This window comes from Carlito syrichta, unplaced genomic scaffold (genome assembly GCF_000164805.1).
Source record: "Carlito syrichta isolate Samal-C Ts95f unplaced genomic scaffold, Tarsius_syrichta-2.0.1 Scaffold93672, whole genome shotgun sequence".
NCBI classification, from domain to species: Eukaryota; Metazoa; Chordata; class Mammalia; order Primates; family Tarsiidae; genus Carlito; species Carlito syrichta.
The window spans coordinates 365531-387420 of record NW_007037768.1 but is presented as its reverse complement, the minus strand read 5'-3'; the positions used below and the strand labels follow the sequence as shown (position 1 = coordinate 387420).

The following is a 21890-nucleotide window of genomic DNA, read 5'->3' as shown; positions in this document are numbered from 1 at the left end:
TACACATATTTTATTTTAAAGATGTGGGGTACAATTCAAGATTAAGTATATAAGTAGACATCATACAGGTAAGGTTTGGGCTCCCCTTGGTCTCCACTTCGCCTAGTTTGAGATCAGGTACGCTTTTTGATATTATACCCCCTCCCCTGGCCCCCGCAATATCCCGCTACTGCCACTCCCTAAGCTGTATCCTTTCTATATTTTCTCTATACTACTCAAATCTTCTATAAGGTACATGTTACTTTTATAATTCAAAAAAATTTAAATAACAATTTCAAGTGTAAATCCACAATAAACAAGTAGATACAAACCCAGTAGTTCACCACACCACTCCCACAGACAGGCAGGTACACAGGAGGAAAAGCTGCCTTGTTTTCAACCTAGGGCTAGAAAAACATCAGACTTCTTAATGTGAAAACAAAAACTTTTCATGTCCCTCAGATCAAAATACAGTTTGGGAATTCACCAACTCAAACACTTTCCATCAGAGGATTTAAATCCACACACCAAAATTATCTCCACAGAACAAACTAGTTAAGTAAGCAGGAAGTTTACTAGGAACACCCTAAAAACTAATAATTGTTTTTACAGCTCTGATAAACCCATGCCAGCTTACGGTAGTACACAATGTAACGTAAACAACCTCCAGTAAGTCTGTCACCACTTCTGAACAGGAGTGTATGAAGTCCTTAGCATAAAGCTTTTCACTGGCAAGAATCACAGATGCTGGTGAAACGAAGCCTTTTGGGTCTCGCCTGTCAAAGGCTGGTTTTGCAGTCTTTGAGACGGTTTTCTTAGAGTAACAACTAACTATGCCAAACTTCTTGTATTCATTATCTTGTTTCATCTTCACAACCCTACAAGGCAGGGTTTCTCAACCTCAACCCTATTGACGTTCTGAGTCGGATAATTCTTTGTTGGGGGAGACTGTTCTGGGCACTGTGGGATGATTAGCCATATCCCTGGACTCTGCCCACCAAATGGCTGTGGCACTCCTACCCCCAAGCTGTGACACAAAAAATGTCTCCTGACCCTACAGGTCAAAATCACCTCGGTTGAAAATCACTGCTACAAAAGTATATACTATGATTGCCCCCAATGGACAAATGAGGAAACTAAAACACAGCTCTAGGCCCATCTAACTCCAGATACACAACTCCATACTACATTCATGTCCAGGTAGGCACTGATATAACTGATATTGTCTTTTCTACATAGGTCAACTTTGCATCCTCGTGTAGGCCTCAATGCATATTGATAGAATGAACCATTACAGTCATCACATAAATATTTATTGAGTTTCTACTGGGTAGTAGGTCCTGTCAACAAAAGTACAGTCATAGCCGGGCTTGGTGGCTCAGCCTGTAATCCCGCACCTTTGGGAGGCTGAGGTGAGTGGATTGCCTGAGCCCACGGGTTCGAGACCCGCCTGGGCAGCGAGACCTCATCTCTACAATAAATAAAAAAAAATCAGCCGGGCGTGGTAGTGCATGCCTGTAATTCCGGCTACTCGGAAGGCTGAGGCGGAAGGATCACCGGAGCCCAGCAGGTGGAGGCTGCAGTGGCCGGGAGCAGCCACTGCACTCCAGTCTGGGTGACAGAGTGAGACTCCAACTCAAAAAAAAAAACACAAAAAAACGTACAGTCATGGTCTTCAACTAGTCTACAAGCTATTTGAAGAAATATGACATACCCAAAGATCAGCCATTTGGAGAGTCTGTTTTGAAGAAAACTCAAGTTTCCTCTTCTGTAAAATGGAGATAATGCTAGACGGGACCAACTGCAGGGGCCATATAAGAGAGGAAGGGGATGTGAACAAAGGCAATAGTAGAGGGAATGGTGATCCAGAAACTCTCAGAAGATAAAAGTGACCATGCTCATGGCCAGGAGAGATACACCCACAAACCTGACCCACTGTGAACTTTGATAATGACAGAGATTTTAAGACCAGAGGGTAATGCAGGTTTAAAAGTTAGCTCTTTGACTCCTAAGAAACAGGGCCATCTTCATGGACCTGTGACCCGTGCAGTCACACAGGACCCCTTGGTCAGAAAGGACCCACACTTGGCTTAATGTCACTATCTTGAGAATCGTCATAATTTTAACTTTGAACCTGTATTTTGTAAATGAAGGCTGCTGGGACAGTGGAGCCCCAATGTGAGTAGAGAATCACATAATATGTACGGCGCCATCCCTGATGACCCCATTCACATAGTGTTCACAACATCCTGTGAGCACAGGATCCCAGTGAACTCCCAGTGCAGCAGTTCAACAAGACTCAAAGCAAGTGCAAGGTTAAATGTGTTACAAATGCAACTGAGTGAGCAGGTGGGTGGGTGCTGACCATCCCAAGAGCTATGCCTTCTATTCAAACCAGAACTTGATTTGTACACAAATATCTGTCTAAGAAATACAAATGAACAAGGAGCCTTGTCTTGCCCTCTCTTACTCATGTTACTTCCCTGTATTAGCCAACCACTTACGCTGCACATGACAGCACAGAAGGAAAAGGAAAGATAGGGCAACTTATTCTTTCTCCTTTCAGTCCTTCCTTATGCATTTGTAAGCCAAAGGCAAGATATTGATAGAATGTGCACATGTTAAGATGTGAAATAAAAGGAGTTGAGTTAGTGTTGGCAGTGTTTTTACTGTTCTAGTAAGAGCACAAACATAAGCATGTGCAAACTACAAAATACAAAGTGGAATTTCAACAATACGAGTTCAATGCTCTTACATTTGCATTTAAAGCTGGCATGGCATAATACAAAAATGGACAGTAAAATTCATGCTAATAACTTCAATTTTTAATATCTTATTTAATTTTTCAATTTAGTTCAGGCTATATTTTTAATGTTTAATTTTTGTTCACTTAAAAATAACACTACATAGCAGATAAACACCATAACAAGAGAGGAAGACCACACAAGAAAGGAAAAGGCTTTATATTTTAGGTCCTTTAACAGTACTTTTTTCTTGCTTTTTGAATAAGGGGTCACACATTTTCATTACAAGTTATATATCTGGCCCTGCTGAAAACCACTGAACTCAAGAATATTATGACTATCATATGCTACAAGCCTTTACCAACATCTTTCAAAGAAACCCCCAAAAGACTCACCACGGATTGATGGTAGTGATTTTTAGTCCCACACTCTCAATTACCAGATTTCTTCAATCCTTTTCTCACATACCACCTGATGTCAGATGATGCCACACACATCTGCTGAAATACTATAATTCAATATCTTTTCAACCAAAGATCTTTCTAGAAATAATTAAGCAGAAGACCACCTTTAAAGAAACAGCATTTACTCCAGAGGCCTCTCTGCTGAACAACTCCTTTCTACAGAGTATGTCCCGGTACCTTACTGGTTTTAACCAAATTATAGCTGCGGCTCCAGAACAAGGCTGTTTCTCTCCACTCAGAGTTCAGGCTTCCCCCAAGATGTTGCTCTGAAAACCATAAAGTCTGGCTGTCCAAAAATTCCTCCTTCAAATAGTCAAGTTTTCCTTTGTCTAATTTCATTCTCCTCTTTTTTTTTTTTTTGATACCACTATTTTCCACTTCAGTAAATTAACTTCCTGCCTGAAGACACACCCTGGCAAATGTGTCAGTTTGCATTGTTTAGATGAGAGACTTCTGTCATTCTTTCTAATTTTTCCTCCGTAACAGTAATCCCTGGAGCCAGGCTCTTAGGAGTCTGAGTTTCTTGTCTCTAGGGATTTTTCTGGCTCTAGGGATTTTTTTTTTTTTTTTTAATGAAATCTCCTTTCACTGCTTTTTACTCTACTGAAAAATGCAGACTGCCTACGGTGAACTTACTCAATTCCTATCTCTTCTGATCACATCTTTTTTCCATTTCTCCTATCCTTTCTTCCACCACATATGAAGAAGGCTTCTTACAGATTTCAAGGCTAACCCACTACCATCCCTCTGATTCTAAGTGTCCTCTAGACCAACAGTCCCCAACCTGTTTGGCATCAGGGACAGGTTTTGTGGAAGACAATTTTTCCACGGAGGGGGGTGGAAAGAGGATAATCAGGCAATCGATTCTCATGAGGAAGGCGCAACCTAGATCCCTCACATGCGCAGTTCCCAATAGGGTTCTCGCTCTTATGAGAATCTAATGCCACCGCCGATCTGACAGCAATATGACAGCCAAAGGAGCTCAGTCGGCTGCTTACCTCTTGCTGTGCGACCGGGTTCCTAACAGGACTCCTGCCCTAGACCTTATTGTACTCATTCTTTCCTGTCTTTTGCTCTTTTAACAACAACATCTCTACCTATACCTTCCTCCAACCACACTATGTCTCTCTTGGATCAATTCCGTGAAAGGATGAACTGACTGGGGTACCAACAGTTCATCACCTCTCATGTACTCCTCAGTTTTTTGCACTCTGGATTCCATCTCTACCGTGCTACTAAAATCGCTCTTTCCAAGTTCACAAAATGACCTGGCAGCTGGACCAGAGGCAGTTTGCCAGACCCATCCTTGGCGTGAGTCTGCTGTACCGGATGGCACAGAGAGTCCACTTAGATTGGGTGTCTCTTATCCCTTTGCCACCATTGTCTGCCATTTCTCTGGTGAGTCCTGTTCTCTCTCTCTTTCTGTGAATAACTTTTCTTTTGCCCTTCCATTTCTAAATGTCAAGAGTCCCCTGAAGGCTGTGTGCTTGCTTCTCTTTCTATCCTCCACGCCCCTGTTGGGAGAGTTCATCTGTCCTCACTCTGTATGTAATAATAGCTCTATAAAAATGATTCATCAATCTAGGATTTTGCCTAAACTCCAAATTACATTTCTAAAGACTTGTTTAACATCTTTACTTGGATAATATTGATTAGCAGTTATTAACGGCTTTTAACATGTCAGACACATGCCAGAGGCAGGATTCCAAAGTGGCTGAAGACACTAGCCCTGGAGCAATACCTGCCTGTGTGACCTTGGGAAAGTTACTTAGCCTCTCTGTGCCTCGGATTCCTCATCTGTCACATGGGAAAAATCTAAGTTAAAATATGTAAAATGTTTAGAACAGTTCTTGGTACATAAAAAGTGCTATATACACATTACCTATTATTATTGTTGTTGTTACTCTTATTCTAAAAAACTGGTGCGACAAGTACTATTATTGTATCCACTTACACAATGAGAAAACTAAGTAGGTTATTACAGACAATGATGGAATTGCAAATTCCAGATGTTTACATCTCAAATTTCCCATTAAAATTTAACTTTCATATAGCTGGTTGCAGCAGCGCATTCCCGTAGTCCCGCTACTCGGGAGGCTAAGACAAGAGGATTGCTTGAGTCTGGGAGTTTGAGCCAGCAGTATACTGTGACTGTACCTGTGACTAGCCACTGCACTCCAGCCTGGGCAACACAGAAAGAGCCCATCTTATTTTTAAAAAATCAACTTTTGTATGAAGGCTGTTATTTATTTAGGGTATTCTACTCTTCTCCCCTTTGCTTGTTCTACTCCTATATCCCTTAGTAACATCCAACATACTGGGCAACCCCTTCGGGTCCCCTCCCACTGTGGGAGCTTTTCTGTACTCTCAATAAATCTTACTTTCTCACTTACGTCTGTCCGTGTCCCTCATTCTTCCTACATGAGACAAGAACCTCGACACTGAGGAGCTGCAACCGGGAGAGCTGCAGAAGATCGTCAGATCTGAAGAGCCATGCACCCCAGAGGCTGGCTTGCCAGCCAACCAAGCCAACTGAACCAGGAGAGCTGCTGGAAGAAGGCAAGACTCCGAAGCTACGACACTCTGGGAGCTAGGCTTGTCAGCCCACCAAACCAGCAACACTCTCAGGGCTTGGCTTGCCAGCCCATTAGAGCCAATGCTTCCAGGACTAGGCTTACCAGCCCCTGGAGAGGACCCTCTCTGGGACTTGGCTGGCCAACCCATTGAGCTGACACTCTCAAAGCCCAGGCTGACCTGGAAAATCTGCATCAATAGCAGAATGAAAATAATACAAAGGAATTAAGGATATAGTTAGTACAGTGGTTGAAATAATAAATTATGAGATTTGTTTTTGTTTTTGGCTGAATGGGGATAAAAATAAAGGCAAGGAAGAAAAAGAAAACACCCAACATACTATTTCCAATAAAATAACAATTCTCTCACTTCTCCCCGCCTTTAAAAAAAAATCTAGTTTTTTGTTTTGTTTTGTTTTTTTGAGGTGGAGTCTCACTCTGTCACCCAGACTGGAGTGCAGAGACCCACTGGGCTCCGGCAATCCTTCTGCCTTAGCCTTCCGAGTAGCCAGAATTACAGGCATACGTTACCATGCCCGGTTGATTTTTTTGATTTATTGTAGAAATGAGGTCTTGCCAAGTTGCCCAGGTGGGTCTCGAACCCACAGGCTCAGGCAGTCCACTCACCTCAGCCTCCCAAAACACAGGATTACAGGCTGAGCCACCGAGCGCAGTTTAGTTTTTTTAAAGTGTAATCTTGTCACTCTCCTTAAAACCCCCTAAGATCTGGCCCCAATATAGCTTACCTCTTTGAAAACAATACTGATCTAACTTTCCTCTAAATCTAATCTCACTATAGTCTACATTTTTTTTTTGCAGAGTGTAAGTTACATTTTAATTTTATGACTTCAAACTACACTGTGGTTCTAATGGCAGTAGCTCCAGCATATAGTTTACATTTTGCTCCAAACCCAATTGTGTTCATCTCCCCCCCACTAACTCCTCAAAATCTCCTACCCACCCGACAAGGCCCATTCAAATCCCACCTCCTCCAGTGGGACCTCACTAAACCCAATCTCTTCCCTTGCTCCGGTGACTAGTTCAGTTCTTAGTATTACCTTTCCCCTCCTACCTCCTAAGGCCCAACAAATTGATGTTTTTAAATTGAACACATTTTCCACTTCAAGAATAATGTAACATAGCCACAGTATGTTATTTTTTAAAAAGCCCCCTTTATCCTCCATCTCAATCCCAACTCCCATAAGTCACCCCATTTAGCAGTTTCTCTTGCACTGACAAATGTAAACCATACGTGTGTGCTCAGTTGGCCTCTTTTCATAAAACATATAACTGACATCTGTACAAGTCAGCAAATTCTCTTCCGTCTTTTTCACAGCTAAACAGTATTCAAAGACTGCTTTTACTGTCGTTACAAGCAAGGTATGCCATCCCTTTTCTGCCTCCAGCTCCTGTATATACTCTCAAGGTGAAGATCATATTTTGTTTGTCCTTCCATGTCCAAGAGGACCTTGTACCAGGCCAGGAATTGCATCACAAATGTTTAATAAAACAATAATAACCATATCTGTTACCAATCCAGTTCATGTTGTATGCCCGGCAAACAGCTGTCAGAGCCTCATACACATTATCACATCTAATCCTCATAACCACCCCATTACTCCCATTTTGCAGAAGACTTATCCAGAATCACACAGCTAGGAAAAACAAGGGATTCTAATCCACATTCACCTGACTCTGAAATCCACGCCCTTCATCCTCAGGCCACAGCTAGTAAGATTTCCACAAGGACATCCTTAATTTTCTCAACCAAAGTTGGAGAACAGACGAGTTCCAAGTATTCCGATGTGGGCAGGCAGGACTAAGGATAAGTGAGAGGAGTTGAAATAAATGACGAGCAGATAGTGGCAATTTGGCTAATCTACGCTTCTGCATTCGATCTGCTTTAACTCAGAGTTGAATTCCTGCCTCTACCTCTTCAGGCTCCCACAACACTCTCCTTCAGCAATAGCTAACACCATTTGTTGAAAGCTATATGCCAACTATGCCATTATTATTTCTATGAATAATTTCTAAGTATTTACAATCCTTGAGAAAATTACATGACACATAGATCAGTACTACCATTTTACGGATGGGAAAACTGAGACCCAGAGAGTCTGAATTATTTGCCAATATTAGATTGTAATAAATGGCAAGCCAGGATTCAAGATGGGAAGATCTGTGTGGCTCCAAAGTCCTACGCTTTTTTTCTCACACAGAATAATGCCTTTTAAGTTCTTTTTTTTTTTTTTGAAGTTGGGATCTTACTCTATCATCCAAGCTGAAGTGCAGTGGCACAGTCACGGCTCACGGCGATCCTGCCGCCTCAGTCACCCAGGTAGCTCGGACTACAGGCACACACCACCACGCCCAGCTAGTTTTTCTTATTTCTGTAGAGATGAGGTTTTGTTATGTGGCCCCGGCTGATCTCGAACTCCTGGCTCAAACAATCCTTCTGCCTCAGCCTTCCAAAGTACTGGGATTACAGGTGTGAGCCACTGCACCCAGCCAAATTCTTAAAGAAATGATGAACTATGATTTTTTAAAATTTAGTCTCAGTTAAGATAACATTTGGCTGCAAGTAACAGACCCACGTTCTGTGGTTTACTGAAATAGAGATTATATTTCTCTCACAAAAACTCAAGAAATGGTCTCCGTGATCCCGGCTCGCATGGTAGCGGCGGCAGCGGCATCTCCATGAGGAGGGGCGCGAGGCCATGATGTCTGCATCCACAATAGTCGGTGATATTTTCTCCACAGTGGGTGTCACCTTCACGAAGCTCAAGAATTGACGATGCAACTGCATCCCGTGGCCCACTTCTCCCGCGGGGGCTCAGATAAAGGCCACTGTGAAACACAAGGTATATGAAGACTCTGGCATCCCCCTTCCAGCTGAGTCACCCAAGTAAGGGCCCAAGAAGATGGCCTCTGGTGTCTTGTCAACTCCTCCAGCTGTCCCTCCACCCAGCAGCTCCAGTGTCCCTGAGGCCGGGGGTCCCCCCATAAAGAAACAGAAAGCTGACGTGACACAGTGCTCTGAATGACTCTTACGCCAACAGTGACCTGGTGGACACCGAAGGGCTAGGAAAAACTCCTCCAGCTAAGAAACTCAACTTCGACCAGGCCTGACCCTGGAATCTCCTCTTCCCATGACCTCTGCTAATTCTCCTCTACTCTCCCGCTGAGCCTTCCACCTTTGACCCCTTACACTGTTCACCCTGGACCTGTGGATCGCCTGGGACTCCTAGCAAGGCCTGCACAAGAGAGCCTAAAGGCCTTGCTGTTCCTGTAAAAGCATCTGCCCCCAAAGCCTTTGACCTCCATCTAATGGACATTTTTTTTTTTTTTTTTTTGAGTTGGAGTCTCACTCTGTCGCCCGGACTGGAGTGCAGTGGCCGCTCCTGGCCACCGCAGCCTCGACCTGCTGGGCTCCGGCGATCCTTCCACCTCAGCCTTCCAAGTAGCCGGAATTACAGGCGTGCACTACCACGCCTGGCTGATTTTTTGATTTATTGTAGAGATGAGGTCTCGCTGCCCAGGCGGGTCTCGAACCCGCGGGCTCAGGCAATCCACTCACCTCAGCCTCCCAAAGGCGCAGGATTACAGGCTGAGCCACCGAGCCCGGCTTTGATGGACATTTTTATACAGAAAACAATAAAGATTTTCCTCTCAAAAATAAAAAAAACAAGAAATGGGCAGATGAGGTCTGGTACAGCAGCTGCAGAATGTCATCAGATCCCCAGGCTCCTTCTAACTTTCCACCCAGTCATTCTTACCTTCATACTTCTTATCTTTGGTCAAGACAAGATGGCCTGTCTACTTTCTCTGGGGAGAAAGAAGTCATAAACAGCAAAGGCCTAAAAGGCAAGCTCATAGAGGCCTTCCCTTGTAAGACCTTTTTTGGGGGGTGAGTGGGGAATCCATCTACCAACATCTCATTGGCTGGGACTACCTCACTCAGAAACTTCCCAGCTGCAAGGGATTCTGGGAAATCAAGCACTTTTAATTGGCCATGGTGGTGCATGAAACAAAATGGGTTCAGTTTGTTGGGAAGAAGTAGGAAGAAAGGATATTGAGTGGAGCATCCAGCTATGTCTACCCTACAGGGTGATGTGGAATGCAAGTCATCCCAGAAACTCAAAGTACCCTGAGTAGAGAAAAAAAATAAAAGAAAGTTAATTCTGTGTTTGGTAGCTTCTCAGTTGTGTAATGCCACACACTGACGTAAGTGAAGGACAGACAAATGTGAAAGTTTGACAAAGCACCCAGCCAGCTGACCCAGAGGAAAAACACTGAGATTCAGGTAACTTCACACAAATGATCCTAACAGACTCACAGATTCAACCAGAGTGTCTCCTCTGAGTTGTCACTGTTTCCCTTCCTCCCTCTCACTTCCCAGAGTTAATTTAGAGAAGCTGCAGGCTCATTTGACTCTTCCATCATTCACAAGAAAAAGTAGAGCGTGTTCACATTCCAATTCAAACAAAATAAAATTCTCTGCTGTGTGTTGTTATAGGAAGCAGCGTCTTTTGAAAAATATAATGGTTGCAGGGGCATTATTTGTGCAACTGCAGAAACACAATCAAGTGATTAGAAGAAAAAAGTAGGCCAGGAGAGTTTCAACCTTGTCTTCACCTTCTTCAAAATAAAGTGAATACAATAAACCTTCCTCATAAAAAAAAAAAAAAAATCTCATACAACTGTGTGGTGGTGAGATGACATTTGTGCACAGTACTATAGACGGAGAGAAGGGTGACAAAGTGCCAGCAAAAGGTCCTCAGTGGGCCGGGCTCGGTGGCTCAGCCTGTACTCCCAGCACTTTGGGAGGCCAAGGCTAGTGGATTGCCTGAGCCCACAGGTTCGAGACCAACCCGGGCAACTTGGCGAGACCTTGTCTCTACAATAAATCAAAAAATTAGCCGGGCATGGTAGCACATGCCTATATTACCAGATACTTGGCAGGTCGAGGCAGAAGTATCACCTGAGCCTAGCAAGTTGACGCTGGGGTGGCCGTGAGTGTGCCATTGCACTCCAGCCTGGGCGACGGAGTGAGACTCCAACTCAAAAAAAAAAGATCCTCAGTGAGCTTGATCCTAGACACAGAAGTCCAAGATAATGCATATTTAGTGTTATGGACAGCCTTCTGTGTAATTCTAACATACAATACTATGCTCATACTAAGAAAGAGTTCATAATCTTCCTAATGGGCCTACCTGGTTCTTCCCAAGAACAACCTCCCTTGCCTAAAGAATTTGGGAGAAGCCAGGCTTGGTGGCTCAGCCTGTAATCCCGCGCCTTTGGGAGGCTGAGGTGAGTGGATTGCCTGAGTCCGCGGGTTCGAGACCCGCCCGGGCAGCGAGACCTCATTTCTACAATAAATCAAAAATCAGCCGGGCATGGTAGCGCATGCCTGTAATTCTGGCTACTTGGAAGGCTGAGGCAGAAGGATCGCCAGAGCCCAGCAGGTCGAGGCTGCGGTGGCCTGGAGCGGCCACTGCACTCCAGTCTGGGCGACAGAGTGAGACTCCAACTCAAAAAAAAAAAAGAATCTGGGAGGACAATTTTTAGTAAAAAGAAAACAGTTGAAAATGTGGCCACTTCTTTAGAAATAGTCTTGCCACTGAAAGTATCCTCTTTAGTCTCTCTTTCACCAGGAGAAATTAAATTTGCCCTGTTAACAAAGACACATGCACACTAGGAATGAGCACACCTGCGCTTCTGAAATTATGACTGTTTTTATGTCAAATGCACAATTTCCCTAAATTAAAGGAAAGGTGAAAATACCCAAACCTACTCTGGAGTCCAGAGGCTGTCCATTAAACCATAAAACCTAGGGTCCGCCCCAAACATGATAGTACTTGATCTTCTTCCTACATGATCCATATTTGAGACATGACCCTTTGCCAGAATGACTGACACGCAACGCAATTTGAGTTTGTACAATTCCTCCAGTCATGGACATTTTTAGGCGCACCACTATAGAGAAACCACTAAATGATCCTTCTATTCTGAACTCACTACACTTGCCAACAAAAACAAGGATGTGCATGTGGGCTAGTCAAAATGTGAGTCACATCAAGTTCCAGGGAGACACATAACCGAAGTCCAGTCAGAAACTATGACAGCACGCCCACCTGAACCACTCAGACTCCAAGCCCACATTTCATAAATAGAAACTCTTCAATGGGTTCAGACTGACACCCTTTAGGTCAGTCGCTCCCCTCCACCCCCAAACTGCTGGATAAGTGTGCAAACTTAAAACTCCTAAAAGGGCCCATATTGTTTTAAATCTAAAGTCCAGTTGTTTGGTGTTTTAATTCCTTCAAGGTGGAAAAAAAATATTGAAGGCAAAGAGACATCTGCCACTTGGCTTTTTGAAACATTATCATCTAACACCAAACGAGAATCAGTAATTCCTATATTTTTAAATGAAGAGTATAAAAGAAGATTATTTATATTTTGTAGGGTGAGGTAATTCAGTTTAGCCTGATCAAGCCATGAGCTCCATTTAATAAAGCATGTGTTTCTGTGGCAGAGGCTGTAGGGTTTTGGACCAGTGAAGTTTTTGGACAGTTTGATGACTGATTTAATTGTGAAATTATCACCCTTTAGTTGAACAAAAAAGCTGGCCAGGACAGACACTATGTTCCCTCTGTTCCCAAACAATACACTGCATCAAAATGTGATGGTAACCTTAAATAGCTTTGTATCTCATATTAAAACCCATCTGCTTGATGGTTAAAAATAATAATAATTATAGCTCTCTAAAAGATATCACAGTTGGCTGCTCAACTGTGATTTTTTTTTTCCCCCTTAATTTCAGAACTAATATGACTTTCTAGGGAAATCTGAGAAAATCAAAAAAGTCATTATGCAATACTGCTTGTGTATGTTTTCACCTTTAAGTTGTGTTTCTTTAATAAAGAATCTGAACTCACTACACTTGCCAACAAAAACAAGGATGAATGATTATGCATTCATTAATTCACTCCTTCATTCATGGTTTTGAAATGGTAATTCAAACTAGGCCAAAGATATGTAATGACAGCTTTGAAAAGACAGAATGCTGAATGAGGTCTTCTTTCAGTTAACAGTTTTTAAATTATGTTGTTTGGGATATAGGTGTTTTTAAATATGGGAGATGGGCTGGGCTTGGTGGCTCAGCCTGTAATCCCAGCACTTTGGGAGGCTGAAGCAAGTGGATTGCCTGAGCCTGCAGGTTCAAGACCAGCCCAGGCAACTTGGTGAGACTTCATCTCTACAATAAATCAAAATTTTGCCAGGCGTGGCAGCATGCGCCTGTAGTTCCTGCTGCTTGGAAGGCTGAGGTGGAAGGATCACCAAAGCCCAGAATGTTGACACTGGCGTGGCCATGAGTGTGCCACTGCACTCCAGCCTGGGCGACAGAGTGAAACTCCAACTCAAATAAATAAATAAATAAGAGAGATGAAAAACTCAAAAAGTTAATTTTAATGTCACAAATTATCAATGTAATCTAAATTAACTGGTAAAAATACAAATATTTCATGAATATGAGAGACGTTTTTTAAAAAGTCAGATAGACAATAACTGAAGGACAAACAACTTTGCTCTGATCTATCTCATGCTGGCAAAGAGAGTAACAAAACAAACTACATAAACAGTTAATTAACTCTCCCTCGATGGACCTGTTCCCTAAAAACTATCAATGCTACCCTTTGAAATTGGGCACGATTGATTTGGAACTACAGTGTGTCCTAGATTTCAAACCAACATTTATTTGTCCACTAAGGTCAAATGGCCGTAATTTTTAAAGTAGTCATTAGAAGTATGATGGTCCGTCAAAAGGAATTTAACCAAAACCTGATTCCACCTTTCTCAGTAACTCAAACCCCACTTAAGTGTTGTCCTTTAAAAGTATTGGGTTTTCTTATATCTTATCTTTCTCATAAACATGAACTGAGAAAGAGAAATATTGGCTCAAATTAAGCACGTAAGATTGCTGCTATTACTCAAACTGTGAATCAAATTGAGCGCTTTGGTATATTCAGTCCCTAAGCTAGAACTAAATACTTGGGAATAAACTGTAAATCTGAATTTGGCCCATCAGAATAACACCCTAAAGGCACCCTTTACATAACCATCTGGTTTTTTGTAGATCTATCTTTTAATATTACAAGCTGCAGTTTGAACACTATCAGCCAAGGCTATAGTGAGCCTAGGAATTAGCCCACATGAACTCCACAACTCTTTTCTATGGAAAAAGTACACTGGAAAACACAGTATGGTTTATATACTTCCCATAGAACATAAACAGAAAAGACTTGTTCACCATTATTACAGAGCCATTTGCAATTTCTGCATCTTAGTCCAAAACACAAACCAAAATTAAAATGCTCTGATCTTTCCAGCAAAGCATATGTTCCCTTTTCCAAAAGCCTGCTCCTGATCCACCCTGTGCTATTTCATTTTTTCAGGAACTAAGAACAATACAGAGCCAGGTGTTTTCATAAACAAACAGCAAAACAAAACACTTATTTCTAGCTCTGAAAACTAATTGTCCACTGACTAGAAAGATAGAGAACCCCATCTATAAAGTCCTCAATCATACCTCCTCACTTGGGTTTATTAGACCTAACATTGTGGTTTCTTTCCCCATCTCCTGGAAATACCCTTACGTTCTGGGGCCTGGGATGCAGATTTTGACTCACAATGAAGTCCACGCCCATTTCCTCCAGACCTGGCAACAGGAGGATCCTCGCAGAGGAGGAATTGCGGTGAAAGGGGAAACTTGACTCAGGATTCTCAGCCCATATAGATACATATTTTCTGCTCCCAAAGAAAGAGGCTTGAAGCACTGATAAGCGAGGGTTCTGAATCAGCATATAAACTTAATTTTTTTTTCCCTAGAAAGTCAATCACACCCAGTTAGTAACCTGGGCATACAGCTCCACACAGGAAAAAGAAAGGTTTTAAAACAGGAAATAAACAAAAATCAGAATTCTATTCTTCCACTTCTCAAAATTATCTTTCTTCCTCCCGATAGGCAACTGCTTTCTCTAAATACCAAACTTGGACTTTGAAATCAAGTTCTCTTTTGCTCTCTGCAGTTTTTTCTGAAATCAATGATTTGTTTTGGTCACACATGTTGAGAAATTCACGTCCCTATCATTAAGAGTTTGTATGCCACGCCCTCCACCACATTTCCCTGTTGATATTCCCATGTCTAAAAAAACGATCCTTGAAAATACAACTACCAGCCCCCTGGAGTAGCCACAGGAAACAGATCTGAAGCAGCGTTCCTAACCCCTCCAGATACAAAGTTGGCAGCTGAAGCGATTCTCGGTTAAAATATGAGAGCGAAGAAGAGTGGCAGTTTTAGAAGTGTGCCCCCAAGAGACCAGTTTTCCCACAAGCTCATCATTAATACACCCCAAGTGAATTTCTCACATTCTCACTGGACTATATAAAGGGATATTTTACGTTGATATAAAAGAATAACGTTGATATTATTTTACTTAATATATAATAGGCCACTGGGGCGCTAAAAAATACAAAACTTTTTTTCCCTTTCAAAGACCATAATTTTGGGGTTGATAATTCATAAATGTCTTGTGGCATTTTCAAATTCCCCCCCCAAGCCCCCCCCCCACACACACACACCCCTCTGGTTGCGGTTCTCAAGCATTATTGGGAGTTGGGGGGGACTGTCTAAGGACACAGACAATCCTGGAGGTCTTTTTCACATTTAGCCTAGTTCGGAGCCCCAGGAGTTAAGCTCTGCTCCCACCCCCACCCCCACCATCCCCCTAAAAAGTGCTCGTTCCCATTGGGACACAGGAGTGAGTTGGACAAGAAAATCGACCGGGGGAAGAGGCGGAGCGGCGCAACACCCCGCTGCAGCCACACAACGGTGCCACTTCTTTCCTCGGTCTCCGAGTGGAGCGAAACGCCCTTACCTGGGGGGTGGAGAGCCGCCGGCACTAGTTCCCAAAGTTCTGGTCCACCCTCCCTCGGAGTTCAAAGCTCCAGCTCTCCCGTCCCGCCGCAAGCTCGCAGCCCACGAATCCTTCCTGGTCCCTTCCCCACCCCGCCAGTCCTACACCATGTCAGGAATCCGGGCAGGCACCGAGCTGGGAGCTGACATCACTCCCAGTCCCAGGTACCTCCCCCTCCCACTGCCGCCTTCTCTCCTCCCTCCCTGCAGGAATTAGCCAAAGAGAGTTCGCAAGGGGGCGGGGCCGGCAGCGCCTGCGCGCCCGCCGATTGGCCCCTGGGAAAGTCACTCAGAGGCGTGCACTAATTTTATACATTCCTCGCCGACCGAGGCTGGGGTTGGAAGTGAGTGTTGATGCAAGGAAATGCTGCCTTTCCTGCTATCTCTAAGGAAAGGCGATCGTGCGATGGGGAAAGACCCGGAGGATCGACTTTTAAACTTTTCTTGGCATGTTGACTTTATTCCAGATCAGAAACGAAACTAACCCACCCGAGTCCCCTTTTTACAGCAAAACAGTTGCCTCCGTGTCACGGGCAAGTGCGAGCCCAGCGGCGCGTGGTGCAGAAAATGGCTAGCTTTAAGCCATGCAAATAAAGGAAAACGTCAGCTCGCGGTTCTGCCCTTTTATCCCGCGACTGCTGGGTGTTCCTTGAGACCGGGACTTTAGAACTTCAAAAGCACTTCAGAAAGATTTGGAGGAGAATCCTAGAAACGGCCACCCAGCTCTGAATTGTTCACGGGTGGCGTTATCAGCCATGTGGCTGCTTTTGCTTTTAGCGAAAATCACACCGCACAAGCTTCCCAGGCAAACAAACACTGAATCTCTGGAGCAAGAAAAATTACTATTTACCTTCTTCAGGACCATAAGGCAGCTGTTTTAATGCACAACTGAAAAGGGGGGTGGGTGGGAACCTCTCAATTGAGTTCAACAAACCACATGAGAATAATTACTGTTGAATGGACCCAACTGCAGCGACTGAGCTATCAATTAAGAATTAACTAACATTTTCCCTTGATAGATGCCGTGCTGTAGAATCCCCTTGGCTGACAGAGAAAAATTCTCAGAAGATGGTTCTTTCAATGCAGATACTGATCCAAGGCAGAACTGAATGGTGAAAAGTAGCTTTATTTATATGTGATATAGGTGGCATATTATTCATCATCTTCTGGAAATACAACGAATTAATAACTTTCTATTGGTTTTTACTGTCTGTTTTTGATTGATGACATGCCATACATTTTCTCTGTTCTGCCAAAAATTATAGAGAGATCCGCAGGATCTGGCACTGTTTTGTTTAATCCTCACAATCATTCTCATAAATTGAGTGTTATTAGCCCTATTTTAACATAAGGAATCAAAAGCTCAGCAAAGTTATGTAAGTATATTACTACAGATCACCCAGAACTGGGATTGAAACCAAGGTCTATTTGACTCCAAAGCCATTTTTTTCTCTTCTATATCTAAAGTATTGAGTGTCCATAATCTACACTCTTTCAAATACTGTTTTAAAAAAGCATCCGCGGGCTTGGGCCACTGCTCTCACAGACCTACTTTATCTTATTACCATCGTGTTACTTGTCTGATCTGCACCTTTCCAAAGCCTAATTTGTATTTCTGACTCCTGTTCTAATTCTTTCTCTGCACCACTACCAGATGGTCATGTCATCAACATCTTCCCCTCTAAATTAGATCCTCCTTTCCCTGCATCCTTAGTTAGCCATTTAAAGCTCTCCCTAACCTGGTTTCTGTGTACCTATCCCACCTTATCTTCCACTTCACTCCTGGGAAACCCTCTGCTCTAGTCAAACAGGTCTTCTCACAGATCCCAGCTTGGTTCTCACCTTTCAGCCCATCTGGAATCCCCATTCTCCTGTCTGTTAAGTCCCACCCTTCTCTCAAAGCCTAATTAAAGTCCTTGTCCTCTGCCAAGATTTAGCTGTGTGCCACAGCAGACAGAAAATGAACTTGGGGTTCTTGGCCCAGGTTTGCCACTTACTCACTTACTGGATAACGTTGGGCAAGTGACTAAAACATCCATCCATGTAAAACTAGTTCCCTTTTCTCTAAAACAGGACTGACAATACCTACTTCAAAAGTTATTGTGAGGATTATTGAGAATGGACGCGTGTGTAAATATGTAGTTACATATGTCCAGCTAAATACTTTTTCGCGTTTCCCAGACTCTGAAAAGCCAGCTTCATGCTTGATACTTCTTCGTATTCCCTATATCCAATTCCAGGAAAGGGTTCAATAAAAATATAGGGCACTAGAACACGGATCATCGTATCACTTCTATTTCCCTTCCTTTCCTTAAATGCAGTCTACTCCCAAATGATCTCTCAGCCAAAATCTTCAACTATTTTTTCCTTGTTCCTCTCTCTCTCTCCTTCTCTCTCTCCCCTCTCTCCCCCTCTCTCTCAATCTCTCTCTCTCAATCTCTCTCTCTCTCAGTCTCTCTCTCTCAGTCTCTCTCTCTCTCTCTCTCTCTCTCTCTCTCTGCCCGAGCTCTTTCCTTCTCCCTCTCCCCACTCCCCATTCAGTCAACAACGCTTAACTCCCTCAGATAACTTCTAGACCAACCACTTGACCTCCCTCTTAGCCACTCATCCTTCCCTCTCCCTGTCAGGGACACACTTGTCTGTCAGTGCCCATTGCCTGCCTGGTTCCCCAAATGTCTTCAAACAGTGGCTGGGTGGCTCAGCTGTTCCTCCAACCCTAGCCATGGGAAGCCTTCATTCAGGTTCACAGTCTTCCAAAACTGTAACCAGTCACAGGAGTTGGGGGAGGGAATGTCCCACCCCCACAGGGATGGCAGGATAGAATAACAGGAAGTTGCCTCCCATCCCCTCTGCAGCTGGAGTGATAACAGCTGCCATCAAAGTCCAGAAAACAAAAGACTCCAGAGAAAAGCTGAAAACAGGCCAGGTCTGGAGCAGTAGTGTTCAAACCAGGGGTTACACAGAGTGGGGTGAGGAAGGAACCAGTGGGTAAGATCGCAGCCTCCTTTTCCCCTCCCTTTAACAGGAGTCACAGCTCTTATTCGCTCTACGTTAGACTTCACCATGATGCTTTCTTTTTTGAAGAGAGACTAACACGTAAATAAATATACACTCATTCTTAGCCAAAGCTCCTCTTCCCTAGATCCAGTTGCCCTCACAGGGATCACCTCCAAATGGGAATAAAAGACTTTGTTCTGGGGCCACCCTTTTTTCTTCACTTATGATTCTGTCATTGTTTAAATGTCAAGAAATTTTTATTACGTCTCCCTCACTTGTACACTTTCATTAATTATTTCACTACTTGAATAAATATCTATGCTCACAAAAAAACATTTTTAAATAAACATATTGAAACCACTGGCCTTTGGGTATCTTGGGGAAATTCCAAAGAATCAGGATATTGCAGTAGAAGTAAAACAGGATCCCAGCTGGTTTAATGGAAATGTCCGTTTGTGACTCCTGTGGTTTCAGCACTAATTAACTCCATAGGTCTAGATAGCAGTTTTCTGTCTCATTATTCCTCTGATCAGCCTTACCTTTGGTACCTATGAATTTTGCCAGATATCGTCATTATTGGGGAGGTGGGGAGGAAGAGCCACTGCCAAGCAGGAGAAAACCTGCAGAGAATAACAAATGTAGAACTTGAAATGGACCCCAAAGGTCATCTGATGCAGCCATCAATACTGAGCCAAGAACCCCCTTACAGCCTTCCTGACAGATAGCCTCAAGTCTCTGCTTGAATTTTCCTGGCAACAGGCGCACATAGCTAAGAAAGCAGCCTGCCATTCAAGATCTTTCTCCCACTGAGCTGGATCCTGCTTTACAGATTCCCCCTCACCCCCCAAAGACCTTTGTCTTCTGTCTCAATCCTCACAAATATCCTATGAGTGTTATTAGTGCCATAAGGAATCAAAAGCTCAGCAAAGTTGTATAAGTAAATTGTTCCAGAACACTGAGAACTGGGATTGAAACCAAGGTTCATTTGACTCCAAAAGCTTCTTTTTCTTTCTATGTCTAAAACATTGATTGTCCACAATGTATTTCACTTCTCCCCTTTGGAGTAACAGAACAAGCTGACTCTTTTTGTTACACCATCCGAAAACCTGAACAGACACAAGGACACATTCCCTACTTGGTTTATTTGGATGCAGATACCATGAGAGGCTTACCAGCCTCATCAAGTTCATATCATTTGCCTTCCTAGTGTTTACAGGCTTTCGGGTGCAGTTCTCTAAAGCACAACCCTGATCACTCCTGCCTCCTTTCAAAACACTTGAGCAATTTTCCCTTTCCTAAAGAACAAAATCTAAATTTCCTTGACTGGCATCCAAGAGACTTTACAACCTGGCCCCAACTTACCTTTCTGATCTCTTCTTAATATGCCCACATTGCACAAGCTGAATTACTTTGCACCCCTGTTCCCTAATAATGTGTCCTTAGTTACTAATGATTTTGCCTATTTCTACTAAAATCCACCTCACAGGTTGCAAGATCCTTGTTGCAAAAATCTGACGAGATGTCATAAGCGAAGTGACAGAGTGCCTTACCTGACACATCGTATGTCATCTGTAAATATATTTTCCTTTTTCTTATGACATAAAGCAACTGTACTATTATTTTTATATGACTTATATCCCTTCCTGACTGTAATATCTTATAGTCCTTGAGGGCATGATGCTAGCTTGTTTCATCTTTACATTCTTTGCAGAATCCAGAATGATATTTTGTCCTACAGACATTAATTCCTTAAATATATACTAAAATCCCAACACTTCGGGAGGCCGAGGCAGGAGGACTGCTTGAGCCCAGGAGTTCAAGACAAGCCTAGGCAACACAGTGAGACCTCGTTTCTACAAAATAATAAAATAAAAATTAGCTGGGCGTGGTGGCACTTACATGTAGTCCTAGATTCTCAGGAGACTGAGGTGAAAGGGTTATCTGAGCTCGGGTGGTTGAGACTGGAGTGAGCCCTGATTGTACCACTGCACTCCATCCACCCTGGCAGGAGAATGATACCCTGACTCAAAAAAACAAACATACACTGAATTAATGATGCTATCTTTTGCTTTAAACTCCTAACCTGCCATGGGCTAGGTCTTTAGGAGTTTAGGAATAACTTAACCAGACTGATCACAAAGGAGCTGGATGTGTTCAGTTGCTCTCATGCTAGTCACATTGCCAAAAACAAAGTGGGTTAAACACATGGTATAAATCATGAGTGTCATGAACCCAAATCCAAATGAAACAAGCCTAGCTTTAGAATTCCTTCTAAAGGAAATTGCTGCTTATTCTGTATGATTCTAAGTGTGCCATTGATGATAATCCAGACACTGTTTTAATATCCTTTAACCAAATACTAAGCCACTACTCAGTTATCACCACTGACATTTATGAATTCATTAGAGACAGGTTAGAAATAGGTACAATATCTTGCTCCAAGTGGAGTCTTATTTTAATCACTCTTTCCTTATAACCCAATTGTGCTGGTTATTCTCTAGTTACCCTCTAGCTACATCTAAAAATCTAGTTACATTCAACTTACTCATTTTATTAGTCTATTTATAAGTTGAAAAAATTTTAATTAAAAATAAGAGTAATCACTTTTCATGGTCTTTGATTAATGTTCAATGAATGGCTAAATTAAACAAATTAAATTTTCTTAAACATTTAACACCATTACAAACTTAATTAATTGAATTTCCTTAAAAGTGTGTCTGGTTCCTGTATTCTGAGAGAGGCCAACAGGATGGAAAGCCAGCCCTTTAGATCCTTACGAGCAATTCCTGTGTTTCACTGCGTGCAGGTGATCTGCACAGCGTTCGTCCCGAGCAGGTCAACCCTTTTTCCAAGCTGTCAGACCTTTCCAGGGATGACACGTCACTGCCATCCTTCCTACAAACACGTACTGTGTGCCGACCTCTTTAGGGGTCTTAGCAATAAGCTCAACCAACAACAGAGCATTACTCATAACTAGTAACTCCCCATTGATTTTCCCAACCAATATTAAATAAGTCTCAGTTTTCAAATATGTCATAGCTCACTACTAGCCAAAACGAACCCAATTTGATATTGTGGTGCACCCCTTCCTTGGACCAGCACCATAGATGATTTTCAGGCCTCAGACTGGTTCATTAATTTCTATTCCACTCATGTT

General features: G+C 42.9%; 1 pseudogene; it reads left to right on the top strand.

Annotated features, from left to right (window-relative positions):
* Positions 1–8477: 8477 nt before the first annotated feature.
* On the top strand, positions 8478–8983 carry LOC103263310 (annotated as a pseudogene).
* Positions 8984–21890: the final 12907 nt, after the last annotated feature.